This window comes from Neovison vison, chromosome 13 (assembly GCF_020171115.1).
Source record: "Neovison vison isolate M4711 chromosome 13, ASM_NN_V1, whole genome shotgun sequence".
Classification (NCBI taxonomy): Eukaryota; Metazoa; Chordata; class Mammalia; order Carnivora; family Mustelidae; genus Neogale; species Neogale vison.
Window position 1 is genome coordinate 23,413,334 of NC_058103.1, and position 23,564 is coordinate 23,436,897.

Sequence of the window (23,564 nt, forward strand, 5' to 3'; positions counted from 1 at the left end):
TCTCTTTTATTTTATTATCTTGTTTTATTTTACTTTAGTCTCTTCTAATTTTTTAATTGATCACCTATCGTCTCCTTCTAGTCACTGGATACCACTTTTGTCAGGAATTTATTCAGATGTTGGTAAAAATGACACATAGGCATCAACTGATATGAAAAACTTCCCATTCCTCATATAGCCAGGTTTCCCCAAGAATAAGAGTCTCAATAAATGTTTATTAGAAAGAAACAAGTGAGTCTATGTTCCATTTAAACTATTCCTAAATATTTCTGTTGAGTAGGATATATTGGAAATCAGAAAACTTAATATCCAGAAGGCACAGAAAACTTTTCTGTGAAATTATCTTCACACAAACCAGCCATTTATCAAATGCTGATCTTTCCTAGGGACAGAGTCCTAGATGTTACAAAAACTGGAAAGAATAATGTCTGTCCTATTGATGGCAGATCATGAACTCCAAGTTCAGTTTTATTATTCATGGTCATAAAAAAAAAAAAACATTATATTTAACATTAGAGCCAAACAGGATTTATGTTCAAGAAAGTATTTTTTCTTTTTTTTTTTTTTTTAAAGATTTTGTTTATTTATTTGACAGAGAGAGATCACAAGTAGGCAGAAAGGCAGGCACAGAGAGAGAGGAGGAAGCAGGCTCCCCGCCGAGCAGAGAGCCCGATGCGGGACTCGATCCCAGGACCCTGAGATCATGACCTGAGCTGAAGGCAGCGGCTTAACCCACTGAGCCACCCAGGCGCCCCAAGAAAGTATTTTTTCAATAATTTTCTTACCCTTTGCTCATTTATCATAACAGTTAAAACGAAAAAAAAATCCACAATATTTAGGACTGTAAAATGGGTTGGTACCACCTGTGTACAGTTTTCTTGTTGACACTTTCATGACTTTGTAAAAATGTCCCTAAAGAAATCAGCAGATGTCAACTCAGTGTTTGTAAAGCAGCTAGCTAGAAATTATCTTTGACACAGAAAAAAAAAAAAAAAAAAAAAAAAAAGGAAGGGACGTTTTCTATTTTTCTTTTTTTTTTTTAAAGATTTTATTTGTTTATTTGACAGACATAGATCACAAGTAGACAGAGAGGCAGGCAGAGAGAGAGAGAGGGAAGCAGGCTCCCTGCTGAGCAGAGAGCCCGATGCGGGACTCGATCCCAGGACCCTGGGATCATGACCTGAGCCGAAGGCAGCGGCCTAACCCACTGAGCCACCCAGGCACCCCGAAGGGACATTTTCTTGAGAGCAAAGTGCCACCATCAAAGATCATTTCTTAGTAGCCACAAAGCCCATTCTGTAATGAAAATTTATATCTACATGTTACTCTCACCACAGACTCAATGATAAATTTATTAAGTTATTTTGAATTGAAAAGATGTTATTTTTAGCTCAAACCACTTTTTATAAAATTCATCTTTTGCCAATATTCCATCTTTCTCTTCCTGTTTTCCCCATGCTTTGATAAGTTTATCTAAGCCAAATCTTGTAAAAGGTTATTTTCTGCACAAGACAGTCCCCTTGAAAAATGCTCTTCTCAACAAAAATCATTTGCTATTGGCAATAACATTCACTTTTTGTTGTTGTTGTTATTTGTATTGATACCACTACTTAAAAATATAAAATGTAAATTGGACATAGAATTATTTCTGCTTAACTACTCTGAATTTTTCAAGCTGTGGTTCCTGCAATTAAACTCCAACAACCTGTTAACTGCCAGCTCTCACTTCACCTATTCTGCAAATTTAATACATTTGAAAGATGTTTATTTTCATAGGCACTATTTTGTCTTCTACCTTCCAACCCCAAATGTCAGGATACACTTTTCTTTTTTTTTTTTTCTTCCACTTTCTTTTCCCCCAAATGAAAGATCAGCTCAGCAGAAGAAAAAGTAGGTGCTTCAAACAGAAGATATAATTGTTAAGTATCATTTAAATTGATTAACTATACCACTTTGTTGAAACCTTCAGAGTAATATGATGTTTGAGATGCTACTGATGGATCTTAGAATAGTTAAGTCACAGAATAGGCTGTAAGATGGTTAAAAGACCCAAGTTCTAAAGATGTCTTGATGTTTGGAATACAGTCGTTGTTTGAAACTGACAGACACTTGGCTCTTGGTTCCTTGTTTTGTGTTTATTTCAAAAGGTACTAGCTGGTTTTAACTAGGCTCTAAACTCTAATAAAAGATTATGGAAATATAATTTGTAGCTTATTTCCTACCCTCAAATAAAAACAAGACCAACCAATAATAACACAGTCCAAACATCTTCTCAGTGGAAACTCTTTCATATTTTTTTTAAAAGATTACAAATTTACGGATGAATAAAGTAATACAAAAATGATGTGAGAAAAGACATCTGACAAAAAAAAAAAAAAAGAAAAGAAAAAATAATCTCAAGGAATAAATTAAGATTGCATACATTGGGTATAATTACTTCATCTACAAGGTGTGAAGAGTGGATGAGATCATCAATAGGTTCATTTACTTAACATGAAATGACACATTTACCCTAGGGTAGACTTGTTCACCCATCTTTGCTTATCCCTAGTCTTGGGTTACAGAGGCAATCCTGTGGTGTAGATCCTACAGTGCCTATGAATTCTGTGCACGTCCAGATGTCTCAGTCTCTCCAATATATCTGTATAGTTTATCTTTTGTTTTTCTTTCTTCAGCCATGATTCATCCTATTTTAGTTTTGTTCTCTCCTACATTAATTGAACAAAGAGGAATCAGTACATTTGTTTTGTTTCTCTCTCTCTCTCTCTCTCTCTGTCTCTCTCTTTGAGAGGGACTGCTAACAGTATGCCAAAGAAAAATAGTTATGCCATTTTGCATTTAGTGGCTTCTCTCATGCAGCTGTGGAATAATTGTGCCCATGCCAAATAGTCTGTCAAGTTATCATTCAAGAATGGCTTATTAGCCAGCATATATTTAGTAACATAAATCTTGAAATTAGTAGCAAATCACATGGAGGCCTTTGGAAGCATTTAACTCAGAATGATAACACTCTATTTTACCAACTCGCATTTTGGAAATAGAGCAGTACACTTTCATAAATGTCTTTCCAAATGATAAAAGTAGGTGGGAAATACAGCTTCAGATTTATATAAATGCCTAACCTCAAAAGATTACAGGAGGAATTCAGAGAATTTATGTGTTCAAACTTTCAGATATGGAATAACCTCATGGTATTCAGCAATACTCTTTGCGAATGACTAAATTAACCCCAAAGAACTTAAAAAGAATGCAGAAAATTTTTGATTTGGGATTCATCAAGGGATAGTCAGCAAAGACAAAAGGATAGATAGGTTATTAAATAATAAGAACGACAATAATAACAACACATTTTGGAAAAGCAGAATACTTAGAATCCCAAGAACTTCTTATTTATTTGTTTCAAATATTACGTCATATTAGACTTATTTTTAGAAGGCAAGCATGAGTCTACAGTAAAGATCACTGCATCATATGAAAGAAAACATGATAAAAATAGCTTGTTTAAATAGGTGAGACAAAATGAGACAGAAAACTGGAAATGTATTTATTTCATTACAGCATCACACATTCTATTTGCTTTTTATTAAGTTTCAAAGCAAAACAAATTGCAGCACTTTTGGAATATTTGAAACAGGTTCTTCTTCCCTGAATGCTTTTGATTGTCTTCGGATTCACAGAGGAAAGCAGTAGCCACTCTAGGTGCTTTGGGTCTAAAGTTTCATCAAGATTTGGAGGGAAGTGATCACCAAAGATCTCAAACAACAGCACTGAAGGTAGTGGGAGTTGTTCTCCAGAGCTCCTACAGAAACTCCTCTGATCCCTGAGAAGCTCTAGGAGAGTCTTAGACTATCGGAGCGTGTACCACATGCGTGCATGAGTCTCAGATGTTCCTCAACAAAGTGCCTTGAACTTCACCTCTGTCACTCCTTGCCCCCTCAGTTGCTTACAATTTTCTCAGAAGAATCACCCTTCCTTCTTTCCCAACTTCCAAATGTTGCAGGACTGCTTCTCCGTGTTAGAGGAGGGGGACTGGGGAAATGTCATTTCAGATTCTCCTCAGGAAGAAGTGAGAACTTTAGAATTATGAGGAGCGAAAGTGATGCTGTCACCAAGGACATGCCAGCACACTGACCAAGTACATGAGTTAATTGATCACTAATCTCTATAAAACCAAAAAGGATATGTATGCCTAAATGTGTGTGTGTGTGTGTATAGTAAATACCAGTTACTTATTAATTAATACCCATCTACAATTTGTATTCCTCATTCTGAAATCCAAAAACTTAAGAAAATCCAAGTTTGTTTTGTTTTTTAACTCATTTGTTGGTAAATCTGACTGACCTAAATTCATGCTGAAAAAACCGATCCCACACAGACAGGAGCAGTATCAGCATATATTCCTTATGTATGACACTTAGATAGAATATTCTTTTTGCTGGAGAAATTTCCAAACACGTGCTTGTGGAGTTTCATACTATATCACCTTTTGCAAATCAGGGAAAAAAAAAATCACTAAATCCTGAAACGCACTGGGCCTGATTTTCAGAGTGGAACTATGGTTTAATATTTGATTGATTCTCCCTTCTGTAAGATTTTACTCTGTTGGAATGGTATTTTCCTTATCAAAATAATTCCTCAAATCATTGCCTCATTTGGTGGCACATTTCACTTTTATGTCTCCCTTAAATCTAAATAAGTTGTCTCTTCTGGAATAGAAATAAAGTGTACATAGATTGCATTTATATCTTATTATCTACTAGCAATCTATGAGAATATTTGAAGGAAAAAAAATACCAAATGACAGTTTAACTGAACTTTACCTGACAAAATAATTGAATTTGTTGTATAACCAGTGCATACAGATTTAGTCTAATAAGTCTGACCTTAATGGATGTCGTTATTATTTAGGATAAATACAATTCCATGAACATTACCCTAAACAGTATGCCTTTCCTAAGAATCTATGAATATATATCATGCATAGGGCCCACAGCTACTATTGTAGATATTTTCTTAATGCACAGAATTTAATTATTAAAGACTTCTGTATTTTACTTTAATCTTCAAGTACAATACACAAAATGCAAAGACATTCTTACCGTCTTATATAAAATAGGCAAAATCTCTGATTTTGGCCTCATTTTTAGCAATTTAATATGGAAAAATACATTTTCCTTTATAAAAATTATCTTTATTTTTGTGCTCTGGCATTAATTATTGAATTGCATTTGCAGCTGTAACTGACAGACAGACATCTTTTTATCTATGGCAGCAATTCTTTGAGATAACAGAACCAAAATGTTAGACTGACTCATCTACCTACTGAAAAGAGGAGAGCTGACCCATACAGAAGTTCCAGCAGACTCTGTATAAGTGATACATTTTTATAAAGATACTTAGATTCAGGAGACATTTGTTACAATAGTATCATCTATCCTAATACTATCAATGTCCTTCTGTACAGTTGCAGTTGCAGCAGTTAATGGAATAATTAACTTGGGATAAATGTGTAAATTGTAATTGTTAGAAAAATGACACTGTATTAACAATTTATAGAAATGTTTGAGCATTTAAACATTTATTAGTGTCATATTTTTTTTCATCCTTATGGATTAAGGGGTCAGAGAGAACCTGCTTGTTTGGGGCTGTTTCTGTACTCCCTTAGAATCCGAATTCGACTTTATATAGTATCTACAGTTGATCAATGGCTTAATGAGAATGAACATTTTCATTGAGTTTTAAGAGTATGGTAATAAGGACATGGAGTTTTATCTTATATTTTAAACACAATAAATATTTTGTAGACTGTGCACATAGAAGAAAGAATTTCTTATCTTTAATTCACATAAAGATAGGATTTTTAAAAAATTATTTTTAATAAAGTAAGTCAAATGTAGCAGGTATTTTAAATGTTTTTCAGTTTAAAATTATAATCTACTGCTTATATTTATCTCTGCTCATTGTTTTTCGTAAGCTAATGGAAGGGGTATCTTCTTATTTTTCTTTTATACACTCTTCCTCCCAACCTGGGGGGGGGGACCAGCTAAGTGAAATTATATATCTATCTATCATATATCTATCTATATAAGATTTGCATAGACAGATTTATTTTTATATATATAATTTAATAACATAAATTGTTATTTATTAAATAAAATTAAATAACAAATATTTTTTATTCAGAAGTCTTGCAGGCCAACATTTCATCAGAAATATTTCCTAGCTTTTTCATTTAAATGCTGCCAGTACTAGAAAACTCTTTAGTCTCAAGGAAACTGTCTCATTTTTTGGAAGAATGGTTGTTCAATTAAGTGTGAATTTTTTCCTGACATGGAGACAGAATCTAGCACATCAAAACCCTTTCCCATTAGTTCTCAAGTCTTGGAGAACTGGTCACCTCCTTCTTACTGGTAAAATTGCTAACATCTTAGCAATTGAAAATACTTAACGTGACTTTCTCTAGTCTTTTCTCTATCAGTCCAGATATATTGCAAATAACTGTGGAAGCATGCAGACTCTGGATTCAGATGGAAAAGTATTCAAACTCTGACTTTAGCACTACCAGTTAGGTAACTTCGGAACATAAGTTTCTTACCAGATAAGTAGGGTTAATAGCATGACTTAATTTGCTGGACTGCTTTGAGTATTAAAAAATGTATATGTTAAGAACTAACCTGACACACAGTAGGTGACTAGTAAATATTACAATTATTTTAAATCATCCTCATTTTGTTAACATCCGGTGTACTATGAACTCCAGATATTCTCCTCAAATAAGTAAGCCCTTTTGAGACATGGAAGTAAGATGGCCTATTAAGTAATTTGGTCCAATCTCCAGGGATGAAATTTCCTGACAGTTTCCAATTGCTAGGAATTTAACTTTTTTCCAATGCTGTTAAAATAAAACAGAACACTGAGCTCAGAGACAAAGCATGTAGAACGGAAGACAATGTCCTATTAATTTGTCAAATTTCTCAACTTAATTGTGCGGTCCAAATACTTCTGTAGAGCAATATATGTCAAGTGTTGTTCAAAGCATGTTAAAGGGAGGTTTTGCACCCAAGGGAGCATAATTGAATATATAGTATGTTTTGAAACTAGGACAGAGAGTAATTTCAATTATTTCAATTTGATTTGTGAGAAAGATGGTCCTTCACTAAATAATGTTGGTTAATTTGATATCCATAAATTAAAAAATTAAAAACGTGACCATAAATTGACACAGTGTCCCTCATATACAAATCACAAGTCAAAAAGAAAAATATTGATGACTTCAACTACATTAAAGCTAAACATATTCTTTTATCAATAAACCACTAAGATAAAGCACTAAGATAAAGCCCAGAAGTAGAAGAAGTGTTAATGATAACTGGCAAAAGGAATATTTAAAGAACTTTAACAAATCAATAGGAAAACATGGTTAAAACACAAAATTTGTTTAAAAGACTTGAGCAAAAACTTCACAAATTTGAGGATTTGCATAGCCAGATATTTGAAAAAGTGTCAAACTCATTAATTATCAAAAAAATGAAAGTTGACTGCCCCACAGACGCAAGACACAGAACTGCAAAAATTGATTAGCTGATAATATCAGGTGTTATGGAATAAATTGTGTTCCCCTCAAAATTCACATGTTAGAAGCCCTAACATCCCATGTGGCGATATTTGGAGACAGGGTCTTTATAGAGGGAATTAAGGTTAAATGAAGTCATAGGGTAGGGGACTAATCCAACAGGATTTGTGTCCTTATCATAGAGAAGGAGACACTTTTGCCCCCAGAAAAAGGACATGTGAGGACACCGAGAGAAAATGGATGCTGGCAAGCTGAGCAGAGAGGCCTCAGGAGAACCAAAGCTGCCAACAACCTGGCATTAGACTTCCAGCCTCCAGAAGCTGAGAAAAAGCATTCTGTGGTTTTTGTAGCAACCTTAGGAAAGGATCACACCAACATCAGTGGGAATGTGAAGAATGGGAAGTCTCAGGTAGAAGTGAGAATTAGAAATTCTGCTTTGGAAAAGGATTGGCTATTATTTACAGAATTCAGACACACTCCCAGGTCAGCGTTTCTCAACCCAGGGCATTCACTCTTCCCTGCTCAGAACGTTTGGCAATCTCTGGAGCCATCTTTGCTTGTTCCCAGCTGGAGATGGTAGTGGTGGTAGTGGTGTTACCGGCATCTAGGAAGAGGAAACCAAGGATGTAGCTAGCTATTCTATAATTCCCAGGATAGCTCACCAGAAAAAGGAGTTGTCTGGCACAGAATATCCAACAGTGACTCTGTTAAGAACTTGTCTTAGGTAAAACACCTACAAAATTGCATGTATGAGGATTCCAGGAGACATGTAGAAGAATGTCGAATGTCTATAGTAGTCAAAATCTTTGGAAACAGTCCAAATGTCTAATGTCTAGAGAGTAGGTAAATACACTGCAGTGTATTTACACTTACAATACTCTGTACAACCAGAAAAATGGACAAACCACGACTACATACAAATCATGATTTTACCTCACAAACATAATGTTGATCAAAAGAGAGAGGCAGAAAAATAATGCATGCTATTAATATTCAGTCATGTATATGTGAAAAAATAATGAGAAAAATAAGGGGGGAAGCAGAATTTACACATTAACAGAGAAAGGGGCAGTAGTGTAAAGGGACTTACAAGGCTGCAGGGATATTTGACTCTTTCAAGGGAGGCTGTTATATAAGTGTTCAGTTTTAAATGATTGAAGTTTACATTTCTATTTACATTTCTATGCACATTACTACAAGTGCATTGCATTTCACAATTCTGAAAAGTACTTAAAATATATGCCTGCTAACGTATCTGTAAAATGGCTTCGAGGTTTTTTTTGTTTTGTTTCCTTTTGTTTTTTAGTTAAGAGAGCCTCACCCACATTTGCAGCAACTCATTGAATTTATTCATTTCTCTCAGGTCACAGAAATCTTAAAATAATAGTAAGCATGCAATAATTATTACTTTTTTGGCAAAAATCTTCCCTTTTCCTATATTCAATTATCCTTATACATTAACTTCAGAATATTGTGCAAATCGAAGGGCTGTTGAGCTGGAAAGAGATACAGTTCAGTTTTTCTAAAATGGAATAGCTGAGGATCATATTTTGGAATCAACATTTTTGTCCCGTGAGGTCAGAAGGGAAAAATGAAATGCCAAGCTGTGGTACTAATCCTGGTGTAGTTAAAGTTTAGCCAGGGGAGACATCAGAGAGGTTGGAAAGTGTTAGTTAAAAACAAAACAAACAAGCAAACAAAAAACCCTAAAAAGCAAACAAAAAAACCCTTCATAGGAAGTAGAATTTCAGCTGGATCTTAGAGGAAGACTGGAGGAAATAACAAGATCAAACAAATTATGATAAATTATCTCCAGGCGACTCCAGAAGGGTTGGGGATCACTGCTCAAGAGAATCATTTATTAACCAACTGTTCTTTGTGCTTTGAAATAGTACATGTCTTTCTCAAAATGATGCTCTTTTTCAGTTGCCAAAGAGAACAGTTTAATGGAAAATCTTTCTTCTTCTTACGCTAGTTGATCCCCAAGTGAAGAATGATGTGTTTTTATAATGGATCTCCTATAACACAAGTAAATTCTTAAATACAGAGCAATGCATTTTCATAATGATTGCTTGGGTTTCCTTAAAAAGTGTATCTGGCTTCATTATTTTAAATGGATGCTCCTAACTTGGAAAGTTATACTTAGAGCTATTTTCTGGCTGGGAAAGCATTATGCAAGGGGTTCATCCTTTGAAACTCCAGTTCTCACTAGCAATGGAAAGATATAAGTGTTTTTGTTGTTACCAGCGACAGCAGAAGAAATTTTCTATCTTGGATTCACTGCTTCCGTGTAATTCTTAAGAGAGAATTAATTATTAATATAAGGAATATTAGACTGGGGATGAATTTCCCTAGGTCCCAGTCTGCCATCATCTAGATGTCTAGCTATAGACAAATTGATTTTATCTCTCTAGATCCTTGATTCCTTTTCTCATCCATAATGGGACATGGTTGGGTGATTTCTGAGGTCTTGTTCAGCTCTGTAACCTGGACAGTGTTGTAGTGTGTAATGCACAAAGAATTTGTGAATCTAGTGTCCCTTTTATAAATGAGAGGTGCCTTGATAAAACAAGTGAGTATGGCTGCAAAGCTCATTAAATAGTGCCTACTGTTGAAATATTTTGTTGCAGTCCTGTTCCCCTTCTCATTAGCAGTTCCAATTTTGATTTCAGGACTCATGTGCTTCCAAAGGAGAAAATCCTTAATTGCCAATTCTAGTAGAGAAGAAAGGACTTGGGACAAAATAAATCCCCATGCTCCATTATGCTGGCTAGGGATTATTTTGATGACACACAGGACAAGCCCACTCTGGACCTGCCAATCATGGGGAAGAAAATGTGAAGACAAATGTGCTTTCTCTGTCTTGCTGGAAAAGAACAAGAAAGCATATACCACTGGATATGATAAAACAAACAAACAAACAAACAAACAAAAAACAGTTGGAATGTGAGTAGGAATACACACTTAGGGCAGAATGAAAGTCAAGTTTCAGTAGGGTTTGCTGAACCACTTGATCAAGTCTTTACTGGAGTTGATGTATTTGCTTTACTACACATCTGTTTGTCTTTTTCTTTTTCTAACAGCTAAAAGAAGAATCCTGCTAATACTACATATTTAGCTGGCTTCAGATTTGGCATTTCTGTGGAATATGTAAAGCCCATTTGAATCTCACTTTGTAATAAACACATACAGGGTCATATTCACCAAAGTCTGTCATTGTACTTCTTCTCACTCCAGAAGCTATGACTTGGAATCTGATTTCTATTGAATGAGAAAGAATGTTTGCATTAGAATAGCTTAACACAATTTTTTATTTATTTTTCTCAGTTTGAAGATACAACCATAAATAGTATTGGCTTTGCAATGGGATATGTATATGGAATAGAAAAAATATTGTTGCAAGAGAATCATTTTCCTTGTGAATTATGTGTAATACTGAAAAATAAATATGCAGCAGCACATAGGAAAGCTTTTCTTTTGATTTGGGGGTTAAGGCAGAACTCTAGAATATGAATAGAAATATGCATAACTGAATAACACTTTAAATGTTTAAAATAGCTTTAAGTTACATGCATATGTATGATATATATGGATATGGGTGTGTGTATATATGTAATCATATTATTCATATATATATATGATTACATCATTTTGGTTATGATAGCTTCATAAGTTGTGTTGATCAGTCCTATTAAAAATCAGTTAGTGGGGCACCTGAGTAGCTCAGTTGGTTAAGCTTCTGCTTCTGCTCATGTCATGATCCCAGGGTCTTGAGATTGAACCCTGCTTTGGGCTTCCTACTCAGTGGGAAACCTGCTTCTCCCCCTTCTTCTCGTTCCCCTTCCCACTCGTGCTCTCTCTCTCTCGCAAATAAAATAGTTCTCTCTAAATAAATAATAAACAAAATATTTTTAAAAAATAAGTCAGTAAATGTACTAAACCTGTATGTATAAAAAGAGATTAGAATAGTCTATCACTCATTACACACAGTCCAGAAAGAATCAGATACATTCTTAGTACTTAATATCATCACAAAAGTGTCAGAGACATCAAACTATAATTCTGTGTAATTTGTAAGATAACAGATGTATTCTAGTGGATTATTAGTGAAGAAAAACGAAGGGAACAGAACAAGGAGGTGATGAACTTAGCATGTAAATTAAAAGGTCATAAGCAGAACACAAATTAAACATAGCAGAAAACTTATCTTTCCTTCCTGACAAATCAGGAAACTATATGCTGGCTTTTACTAACTAAATTAAAAATGAAATGCAGTGATGGCTTTCCTGGGGTGCCTTCTTTTGCATTTTTTGTACCGCTTAATTATATGCCTTAGCTGCTGACAGTCTTGCCAACCTCTCTGAGAATTTTGTTGTCTGGCGTAGCATCTCCTATACTGAGTGTTTAATCAGCAGCACTTATATTTACATGAAGACTGATTGGAAGAATATTGCTTTTTAGAACTTTGCATTATGGTAATTTTTGCTTAATTCCAATACATTAGTTTGCAACCAGAATGACTAATGATTTCTGCCACCTCAGGGGCCAATGGCATGTGTGGAAGCAATAATGAGCTGCAGGAACTTGAAGACCCCTTCGATAATGGCTGCTTCATATGAACCCAACCCATTCCAGACTCATCCCTGCATACACCACAAAGGCTTTGTCAAATTCTGCCCAGGCCATACCCAGGCTTCTAAACATTCATGGCTGGCACTACCAGGGTCAGCAAGGATCACCTTATTTTATGAGCATTATTTGTCTTTTTCTTGGTTTCTATAATTCATTGGCACATGTCAGTAGACCACCTAAGATTTCTGTCTTCCCTCCCCAGGTGATGAATTATGGAATTCCCACTTAAAGGAAACAGGCAAACTTGACAACACAATGCCTCTTCCAAAGAATATATTCTCAGGCATTTGGTGAAAGAGATGAAGGGGGGATGTTTGTTGATCTTGAGTCAGGCCTTGGCTACAAAATAAGTGCTAAGAAAATGAAATTTTGGTAATCAATTTAAATAGTGCACAGTACATCCAAGTACTCAAATATTTTCAGATGGGTGAATGAAAGTGAATTAATTAATCTGGGTTTATCTGACACAATTTTCATTTTATACTGTTTAAAACTTCCTCAAATCCCACTGTGCTATGAAAATTCAGAGATTTGAGCCAAGCAAATACGCAGCTCTTTGCCTCAATTTTCCCCTAGGTTAAGCAGCCATTAATGATTCTTCCATTACCCAATTTTTACTATGATAATTGCAATAGTTCAATTGTAATACAAATGGTAGATTTTCTATGGATTTATAATTCATGTGGTCTTCAATTACTTTCATGCTCAAATTTCTCCAAATTGAACATGGGGATTACATTCAGAATGGCTTCTGGAATAAGGTGTTTTTTTTATGAGATCGTTCAGTTCTTTTGTTTAATCTAAGTTGATCCATAAATGTGATTTCAGTGATGGCTGGGATAAGGCAGGATTGTTTGAGTTTAGTATGTCCATTTTGGTTTATGATACGTGAAACCCAATTTTTGAGAGCCACCACTGCTCTGTTCAGAGTCTTGCAACAGTATCTTCGTATACTTTAAACTTTATGAAACACGTAGCCAGCCACCTGTTATCACATATATACCTATCTGTTCCATTATTAATCTATGCCAATAAAATGAATACTATTTATATCCAATACAAGTGAAACAAAAATCCTGCATGTGCCCAGCATGATCATATAGCATATATGGGTTATTCGGATGATTCAGAAATCACTTATTATTCAATTTTTTTCTAAACTTGTATGGAAATGAAAGTGTAAAACAATGCGTTCTAAGCAGTCATTGCATCATTAAAAAAAGAATTTCAGAGTATAACACAGAGTAGACAAATATCGATATTCATAAGCATAGTGGGAAATCTTACATAAAAATGAACACAATCATCACCATTATACAAGATTCGAGTGTATAATGATGGTATAATATACCATCTGTATGGAGAAATTAGCCATTTCTGCGTCATGATTTTTTCATTCAGAGTTTAATCAGATTGCTTAGCATTGATACCCCTGTTACAAAATGTTCATCTGAAGCCCACCATGAAAAATATATACCACTTTTCACAGGAGAATCAATAGAGTTTTTTCTAATGGGTTAAAATGGATATTTGAGAAAGAATTATCCCAGAGCCCACCACTTTTTTAAAAAAGTGAATCTAATTTGTTGTTCTACGAATTGCAGAATAACAGCCTGAAAGAATTCTACATTGAAACATCTGTGGACTTTTCATAAGAAATGAGAAGAAATGTGAAGGGTGTTCTGTTGGATGAATTGATGTAGTGGTAAAATTTCCCCAGATTTTAAAGGATATTTTCATCCCAATGGCAGCTGAGTAAAGTTAAAGTTTTTAAGTGACCTATAATGAAAAGGCATACTCTTTCTCTTACACATAAGAGGTTGATAAACACTTAAAAGTGTGATGACACTGTTGGAGGCTATGGCATGGTTGGAGTCGAGGATCAAGCCAAGGCCCTGACTTGTGTCTCCAAAGTCTGGACACCTTGACAAGGTTAAGGATGGGGAAAGTTGAGTAACACTGAGAAAAGGGTCTATGCTATGTGTCGTGCGCTCGCCTACGCGACTTCCCACACACTCCCCCTACAGAAGGGAACAATGTGGTCAGGGTCATGAATTCTTAGTTGGTCCTTGTTGTTCTGTACCTCCCATAACCCACTCCCTGGTTGATTGTCTTGCTAATGGCTTTAGCCCAAACTACCTGGTATCCTGAGGTTTGCTTGTAGTTAATGTAAACTTATTATAAAAACTTGCAGTCATCTGACTAGGTACTGATGTATTACTCCTCCTATTCTGGTCTGCCTTATAAATGATTGTAAGATGTGGAATAAAATCAGCACTGTTGGACATCATCTTCAGTGTCCCTCCTGCCCCCATCTCTTTGTCTCTTAATTTCTTTTCACCATACTCTTAGCCCTCATGTTTTCCTGGTTGATTTGCCACATTGGTGGTGACATGACACCAAGTTCTGTCAAAAATGCCGAGCAATAGGGGTACCTGAGCCTGGGTGGCTCAGTGGATTAAGTCTGCCTTTGGCTCAGGTCATGATCTCAGTGTCCTGAGATCAGGTCCCTCATTGGGCTCTCTGCTCAGCAGGGAGCCTGCTTCCTTCTCTCTCTCTCTGCCTGTCTCTCTGCCTACTTGTGATCTGTCTGTCAAATAAATAAATAAAATCTTTTAAAAAAGAGAAAGATTTAATTTAAAAAATTAAAAAAAAATTTAGCAGAAGAAGAGAAAAAAAAATGAAAAAGAAGAAATTTAAATTAACTACAAGACAAAAAAATCACAGGGAGAAAGCCATGAGTTCTGTGGTTTGTTTTCTCCTCCTCTGGAATTCTGCTGCTCTCCTTGGTATTGAAACTGCACTCCTTGGTAGGTGAACTTGGTCTTGCCTGGATTTCTTGTTGATCTTCTGGGGGAGGGGCCTGGTGTAGTGATTCTCAAGTGTCTTTGCCCCAGGTGGAAAAAATGCAGAGCATCATAAATTTGTACATTGCCCAAAGAAAAATAAATTTGTATAACTATTTCGGAAAACAGTTTGGTTATACCTTGTAAAACGTAAGATAGTCATGACCTATCATTTAGAAATTTTTACCCACTAGCGCATAATATTTAAAACATTTTAGCACATTGCACCAGTTAATGTATACCCAGCAATACTGTTTGTAAAAGTAAGAACTTATAAGCAATCTGGATAACCACACATAGGGGAATAAAAAATAAGTTTATATGTACTTATCAAATGGAAAATACTTACGTAGAAGTATAAATGAATACATTGGAACCATGCTTAACAATATGGATAAATATCATAAACAAAGTATTGAATAAAAAGTATTATTTTCTATGGATTGTACGTATGCAGTGATGGTATAATTGCATTCATGGAGAAGAATACCACCACAGGGTCCGTGCCATGAAGGAGAGTTACACAGGTCAGCAAGGGACACACAGCCTTACTTGTATCTGCACCTATTTGCTTTTTAAAAGTGTTCAATAATTATTAATTATGTCACTTATATGTTTGAAATCATTCCTAATAAGTTGTATTGCCATTTACCTGTTGACAAAACTGGAAATCTGCTTTTCAGCACTTCATGATTCACTAAAGAAGTTCTAGATCAGAGCTGCCCTGACAGGTCACAAAGATAAACCAGAGTGATCTGCAGAGACCTTCTGCTCCCAGCCAATATTTTAGAGACCTTCTGCTCTCAGACAATATATTTGGCCAACTTCGGTGTTACTGTAGTTTGAATAGACTATTTTACTTAATTTTAGCTTTAAAGATTTTACTTACTTATTTGAGAGAGAGAGAGTGAAAGTGAGAGAGATCACAGGGGGAGGGGAAGAAGCATACTAGACACTGAGCAGAGACAGATCCAGGGCTAGATCTGAAGATCCTGGGATCATGGTGGAAACAGAAGGCAGACAATTAACCAACAGAGCCACCGGGTGCCCCTGAAGAGACTATTTAAAAAGCCTATTTTAAAAGGTCCCCGAGAGAAGATATTTGCAAACAACATATCAGATAAAGGACTAGTGTCTAAAATCTATAAAGAACTTAGCAAACTCAACACCCAAAGAACAAATAATCCAAGAAATGGGCAGAGGACATGAACAGACATTTCTGCAAAGAAGACATCCAGATGGCCAACAGACACATGAAAAAGTGCTCCATATCACTCGGCATCAGGGAAATACAAATCAAAACCACAATGAGATATCACCTCACACCAGTCCGAATGGCTAAAATCAACAAGTCAGGAGATGACAGATGCTGGCGAGGATGTGGAGAAAGGGGAACCCTCCTACACTGTTGGTGGGAATGCATGCTGGTGCAACCACTCTGGAAAACAGCATGGAGGTTCCTCAAAGTGTTGAAAATAGAACTGCCCTATGACCCAGCAATTGCACTACTGGGTATTTACCCTAAAGATATAAACATAGTGATCCAAAGGGGCACGTGCACCCGGATGTTTATAGCAGCAATGTCCACAATAGCCAAAATATAGAAAGAACCTAGATGTCCATCAACAGATGAATGGATAAAGAAGATGTGGTATATATACACAATGGAATACTATGCAGCCATCAAAATAAATGAAATCTTGCCATTTGCGACAACATGGATGGAACTAGAGCGTATCATGCTTAGTGAAATAAGTCAAGTGGAGAAAGTCAACTATCATATGATCTCCCTGATATGAGGAAGTGGTGATGCAACATGGGGGCTTAAGTGGGTAGGAGAAGAATAAATGAAACAAGATGGGATTAGGAGGGAGACAAACATAAGTGACTCTTAATCTCACAAAACAAACCGAGGGTTGCTGGAGGGAGGGGGGTTGGGAGAAGGGGTGTGGAGTTATGGACATTGGGGGGGAGTGTGCTTTGGTGAGTGCTGTGGGGTGTGTGGACCTGGCGATTTACGGGCCTGTACCCCTGGGGATAAAAATATATGTTTATTAAAAAAAAAAAAAAAAGAAATGGATCTACTTAAAGAGGTAAATAAATGGGGTTTATGTGAAAAAAAAAAAGTCCCCTAATTGACCACGAAACTAGAGAACAACCATCCTGAGAGCAGTAAGGATAGGACCATTTAGACTCAGCATTTAAATATTTAATAATTGGTTGGAAGAAGAGAAGTGGAACAAACCAGCTAGAAGGGCCATGGACACTCTGCATTGATTACATAATGTGTAAGGAGAAAAAGAAATAAATTTATAAAGTACCCCTTTACTTCACTATCTCCAGATGTTCACCTCTAAACGCTACCACTAGAATTATATTTCTAAAAGTCAAACTGAACACTTTATGTCTCTAGTTCAAGCTATTCACTTCCTATGAGCAACAGGATCAAAGAAGAAAGTATTTTGTGTGCTATTATGGTTATCCATCATTTTTACTTGCCTGCTTTTCTAGCCCATCTCTCTGTTGGAGTAAGGATTGTCCAACTCCTTATCCCCAGTTCCCTTTAGGTTTCCTCAATTACTTATATTGAGATCAGTGTCTCAGGGCTTTGGGTGTACTTCTTTCTTTGCTGTTTTTCTCACCTTATATTATTAATAAATTCTTTATTTAACAGGATTGACCTTGAATATCACGCTTTCCTCTAATCATTATGTTGACAGTTAGATGCTTTTTCTTGGCTTCAATGACATGGTGTTCAGGTCTTCTCATTGACCTTAACACATTGAGTGTCATGGTAAGTCCTGTCAGTTAGTTTGTTACAATTCATATTTCTGACAGGCACAGTTTAAAACACAAAGAATATGCTTCAAAAACATTTATTATAACAATAATTGAGTCAAAGATGTGATATCAACACTCAAGGTAGAGCGACAGCTGCTTACTGTTTCATTTTTATAATGCATACCACTGCTTAGTGAGCAAAGCAAGTGTGGGTAGTCTAGAAGGAGGGCAAGTTTATTCTCTCTCCCACTGTATCAAGAGAATCATGTCGGCCTTTTTCTGCTGCTTCTGCCAAGAAGTCCCAGATGCAAGAACAGAACTGATGAACAACCTAATTAAAGTCAACTATCGTCTATATCCAGGGACTTATGGGAAATAATTTATTACAAACACTGAGAGTGGGTTAGAGCAGTTGGAACAGGATACCATTTCTATTTCTACCATTAATTTTTATTGTAGGACCATTGTCAATTTTCTAAATGTTGATATTTTTCATTGCTGAAATAGGGATGGAAATAAAAAAAATCCAAAGCCGTATTTTGTGGGTGCTAATTAATTAATGTTTGTATAGTGCTTCCCAGAGTACCCAGTAAATTGTAAGCATTCAATGAACACTGGGTGTGTTTTTTTCATTGCTTTTATCATTAATATCCAACCCTGGTCTGGGATGCCAAAGACAGAACAGTCTCTAGCATGTCTTCTCTCTCCTAAATTTTGTAGTATCAAAAATGCATTCCAGGAAAAATTCTAAACATTATAAATGTATTTTTTTTAAGTTCATAATGAAAAGACTATAAAATAAAGTTTTACTTTACCCATGAGAAAATGGAATTATTTGCCCCAAATTATAAAGCTCCCGTGGCATTAAAATAGTTTGTGGGGTCTATGCCCATCCTTTTGATGCCTATATTATATCTCCACTCTTGTTAGTCAGCAACATTTTATTTATTTTTTACAAGAGTTGCAAAATCATGTATGAGTAATAGATATAGAAATAAAACAGTCATTCCTATTTGGCCCTTATGCTCTCAGCTGATGAAAAATTAATTTTGCACAAATTAATTGTATTAACTAATTAATTATTATTTTGTTATAATAAAAAGTAAAAAGAAAATAAGTGAGAGCGTTGTGCTGAGTGGATATATGCATCCATCATCTTGAAAAGATGCACATTCTTTTGTCACCTACTAGATGTTAATATGTATGGAGAGAGAGCTAAGCTGAGTAAGGAGCTATAACATATTCAACAAAATAAATGCAAGCATCTGAGCTTTGAGGTGCTCTTATTTATTTGGCAGAAACACTTATTGGTGATGCATAGTAAATCTCTTTGGCAGCATTAAAACAATTTCATATAACAAAGTTGTTTCCTATCATAGTTTAGATAATATGTTGAATTTTTGCAACATGTGTAACTTTTAAGTCTTATTCTGGGGTAATGGTTTCAATTCCTAACTCAGTTCTTTTTGCTTTAATAACATAAAAGAAGAATCTGCTTATTAAGAATCATGGCACTCCAAATTAATTGTTTCCTCCAGCATAAAAGCCCAGGCCATTTTTTCACTTTTGACTTCTGTCTGAATTGAAGAGATTTTTATGATATATTAAAAGATTTTATCTTTCCACAAAAGCTACATCTGGATGATTTAAAGCAGAAGCAAGCCGACTTATAGCATGAATTAACAAGAAAAGCAGTCACTGTTTAAAACCAGAGTTACTCACATTGGAAATAAGGTAGGCTAACCAAAGGCACTTTGCGGAATGTAATCAGTGAGGATGATTTGGAAATAAATCTTGCTCTCAAGGGGCCCTCTCTTGTCTCCCTTTCCCTCAGGGTAAACAATGACTTTCTATTTTAATTAATTTTCCAATTTTTCCACTTATAACTTTCTATAACATTAATTCTGCAACATATAAGGATTATGGATACTCAACAGAATCAGGGGTTAGTCTTTAAAGGTCACACTTAAATAGCACTTATAAATTAGTGTAATCTGCAAATTAAATTAGACCCCCAAACCAAAAGCCTTTTTTATTGCAGGTGATGGTTCATTATAGCTTAATATATGGTTTGCAAAAGATGGGAATGTAAATAGTATTAGCTGATTTTTAAATCATTTTTTTCTTTTGCTATTGTTGGTTTCTGCATTATATCTGATCAGTAAATACTCCAACATTTTCTTTTTTACAAGTGAGGTAACTAGGGCAGAGAAGGGAAAAATAATTCCAGAAAATTATACAGCTAGATAGTGAGAGGGCTGGTATTTAAATCTAGGTGGTTTAATTCCAAATGTTATGTTTAAATACTAAGCTATACTTTTCCCATTAAGTAATTCATATTTCATGAATACAACATATTTCCTTTTTTCTTATAGCTTGTCTTTATGCTTTATAACAAGGAGGGTTAAGGCTACCATGTACAATATTGACAAGTCAGCTCCCAGAAATTCTTAAAATGAATAACAAATGCCAGGAACACTGTAAAAAGTGGCAGGGCAAGGGAAAGGGCATTGCCAGGAAATAATGAGAGCAAAGGATTGGGGGAATATCCAGGCAACCATAGATTCAGATGCTTATTCTCACTTAGCCTTTGTAACTTCATAGATGTTTGTCCAAATAATATGAACCTAAACAACTTACACAGCTCTGTCCATCCAGAGTATAATGTAATACTCATGTACTTATTTATGTAGTAGATTTTTATTAAACATCCCTTTAGGATAAGCAGTATTCTCAAATTCTAATGATAAACATGAGAAAATAAACACATAAAAACACAAAATAGGACTGCGTGAGCTTGACAATGTTCATGGTAATATATAGTCCATGTGGGGACTCCCAAGAAGTTGTTTGTTCCAAAATAAATAAATAAATAAAACCAGGATATAGAAAGAGTTAAGCCCAAAAAGATTATGAAAGACCTTGACACATGCAAGGTTATGGAGGGTCACCATATCCCACAGTGAAGAACTTTTCCCCCCTCCTCTCCCAAGGGTAAGAGGGAAGTTCTCAACTAAGAAAAGAATGAAGGGATGACCCAGAATCGAGGCACTGAAACGAGTCAGTACTCTGAAATACACAATTTCCTTTTATAATCATAAGAAAATTCCTGAACTATATGAAAGATTATTTAAAAAAATGAAAGATACCAGGTTATTACATTGCATAAATTGGCCGAATAGCTCCCAGGAATGCTCAGTCATAGGGCATTTTTGAACAGTTGGTGCTATGCGCTTATTTACTTATTTGGTTACATATGCAATATATTTCTTCAATATTACATAGTCAATATATTTGCTATTCAGACTGGTTGGACAATCCCTTCAGTGTAGTGAGAGGGCAAGAGCTAGATTGCAGTGGTTTGGTGACAAGGAATAGCATACCAAATTTCTAAAGTGGTTTGGCAGCAAAAGGCATAGAGCAAGGAGGAAGCAATAGGAAAATAAAAAGTGGGGTTTTTTTGTTTGTTTGTTTGGTTGGCTGGTTTTTGTTATGTTTTTGTTTTTGTTTTTGTGTGAGACAATGGACTATTTTAAATTGCCGTTGGGAAGATCTGTCACCAGAGCTCACAGAGCTTTCTCTCCTGTGAATCCACAGGAGAGAAAGGATAACCATAATTACCATCCAATGCTTGTGAAGCCAGCAGGGATTAACAACAGATTTACCGAAAGCAATTTCACCCTAACAAAATAGAAGAATGGTAATGAAGGCACCCATCTATATTTGGTAGTAAGGTAAAGCAGTATTCGAATCTAAGGTAAGTGATCTGTAGAAAAGGGGAAAATGAAAGAATATATGGGAGAACCAGACATCTGAGAAGAATAAAGAAAATTAGAAATTAGAGTAAGAGGTCAAGCTGATCAGTGTAACATATTGGTAGGCCCTGCCAACTAAAAATACAATTTAAAAATTATATTTTTAAATTAAAAAAAATTGTATTTTTAAATTGTGTTTTTAGTATTGTATTTGTATTTAGTATTAAATTGTATTTGTACTTAGTATTAGTATTGTATTGTATTTGTATTTAGTATTAAATTGCATTTTAAATTGTATTTGGTAACAACAAGTTGCCAAATTATATCTATTGTATTTACCTCTCTAAATGCCCACAGAAAAGCCAGGAAGGACATATAACAAGATATTGACACTAACTGACTCTGAGATATAGAAATATAGACAAATCTTTTTCTTTATGTATTTTTGAATTTTTCACATTTTGTTCAAGTAGGAATTAGATTTTTACAGGTTTTCTTATTTATGCTTCTTACACATAATTCATTTCTTAACCGTTGACCTTCGTTTATTTCCCATTTTATAAGCATTAAAAATGATGGACATCTTTGGTAGAAGTTTTTGTATACATGAGCAAGAATTTCTCACAGGTTATGCACTAGAAGTAAATGTTTAAGTCACAAGATATGCATGCTTTTCTTTTTAATATATTTTGCATCTTTAACAACCTCTAAAACTTCAGAGAATAAAGTGACAAGTCTACATGTAGTCATTTGCCCTGAATCAGCTATTGTTCGTTTTAGCCCTATTTCTTCAGATATTCTAAAGTAAATAGTGAGGCCAGCGCAGATATTGCTGACCCCTATCTTGTTCCCATATGCAGTTATATATCCTCTCCTCTCCCCAGAAGCAACAACCACTATTCTACATTTTGCAAGCTTCACTCCTGCCTATTGTTTTATTTCTAGTAAATATTTAATAATCCATAAACAATGTAAAAGAGAATGTTTTGCATGTTACATTTTAAAATATATCTGAAGTCTTTTCTCTGGCATATAGAATTCTACACTAGGAAATTGCATACGGGGCCTTACTGCACTACTGTACGTAATCACAAAACCAGTTTAGAAACTAGGAAGGAAAGAAAAAAAATAGGAAGAAAAAAGCTGTGTTTTATTTAGACAATGAACTGTTTTGTAGCGTTAGTGAATGAACTAGATCTATAGGAATCAACATGAAGAAACTCGGAAAACAATACTGATGGTATTACTCTGGTGATAAGAAGACAGAACAATATATGGGTAATACAGTATTGTATATGGCTCTCTTGGGAGGTTTAAATTAGGAGACAATGTTCATTAATTGGTGTAATGCTTACCAAATTAATTCTCTTGGTTATGTTCGCTTTGCTTCTCAAAATTTGAGACTGAAAAAACCCTGTATTTGCTTTGTCCTCTTTCTGTAAATAATTAGTTAATGCTTGTTCACTATTGCCTCCTCTACGCTTTTGCTTGGATCAGACAAATGTATAAAATCCTCTTCCAATGTTTGTTTCCTACAGTATTCCTGTTTCATTTTGTAAACCTAAATTCAAGGTTCGCCTCCAGAAGCAGGATTTTTCTTGCACTCCAAGAAGAATGGCACCACATACTCTCAACTTCTAGTCGCTGAACCCTCATGGGTTCACTATTGACATGTCCAAAATGTGTGTAAAAAAAACTTGTAGATTGAAGGAAAGTCTCTCCCCCAGTCTCGAAGTCAGCCTGCACTAAACCTAACTTGACCCCAAAAGATCATAAGTGTTTCAATGGTGGGAACATGATCTTATGATATTAATATGCACTGAACTCGTGGTCATGCAGAAATTTCATATTTACCTATTTACATTTTCATACTTACCTTTTTGTGCTGATCTAAAGATACTAGCTTGAAGTTTCAAAACACAGAAAGATTGCTTTTTATTACTCAGTTCCTTTATATAGTTTCCATTTGTATAAAGG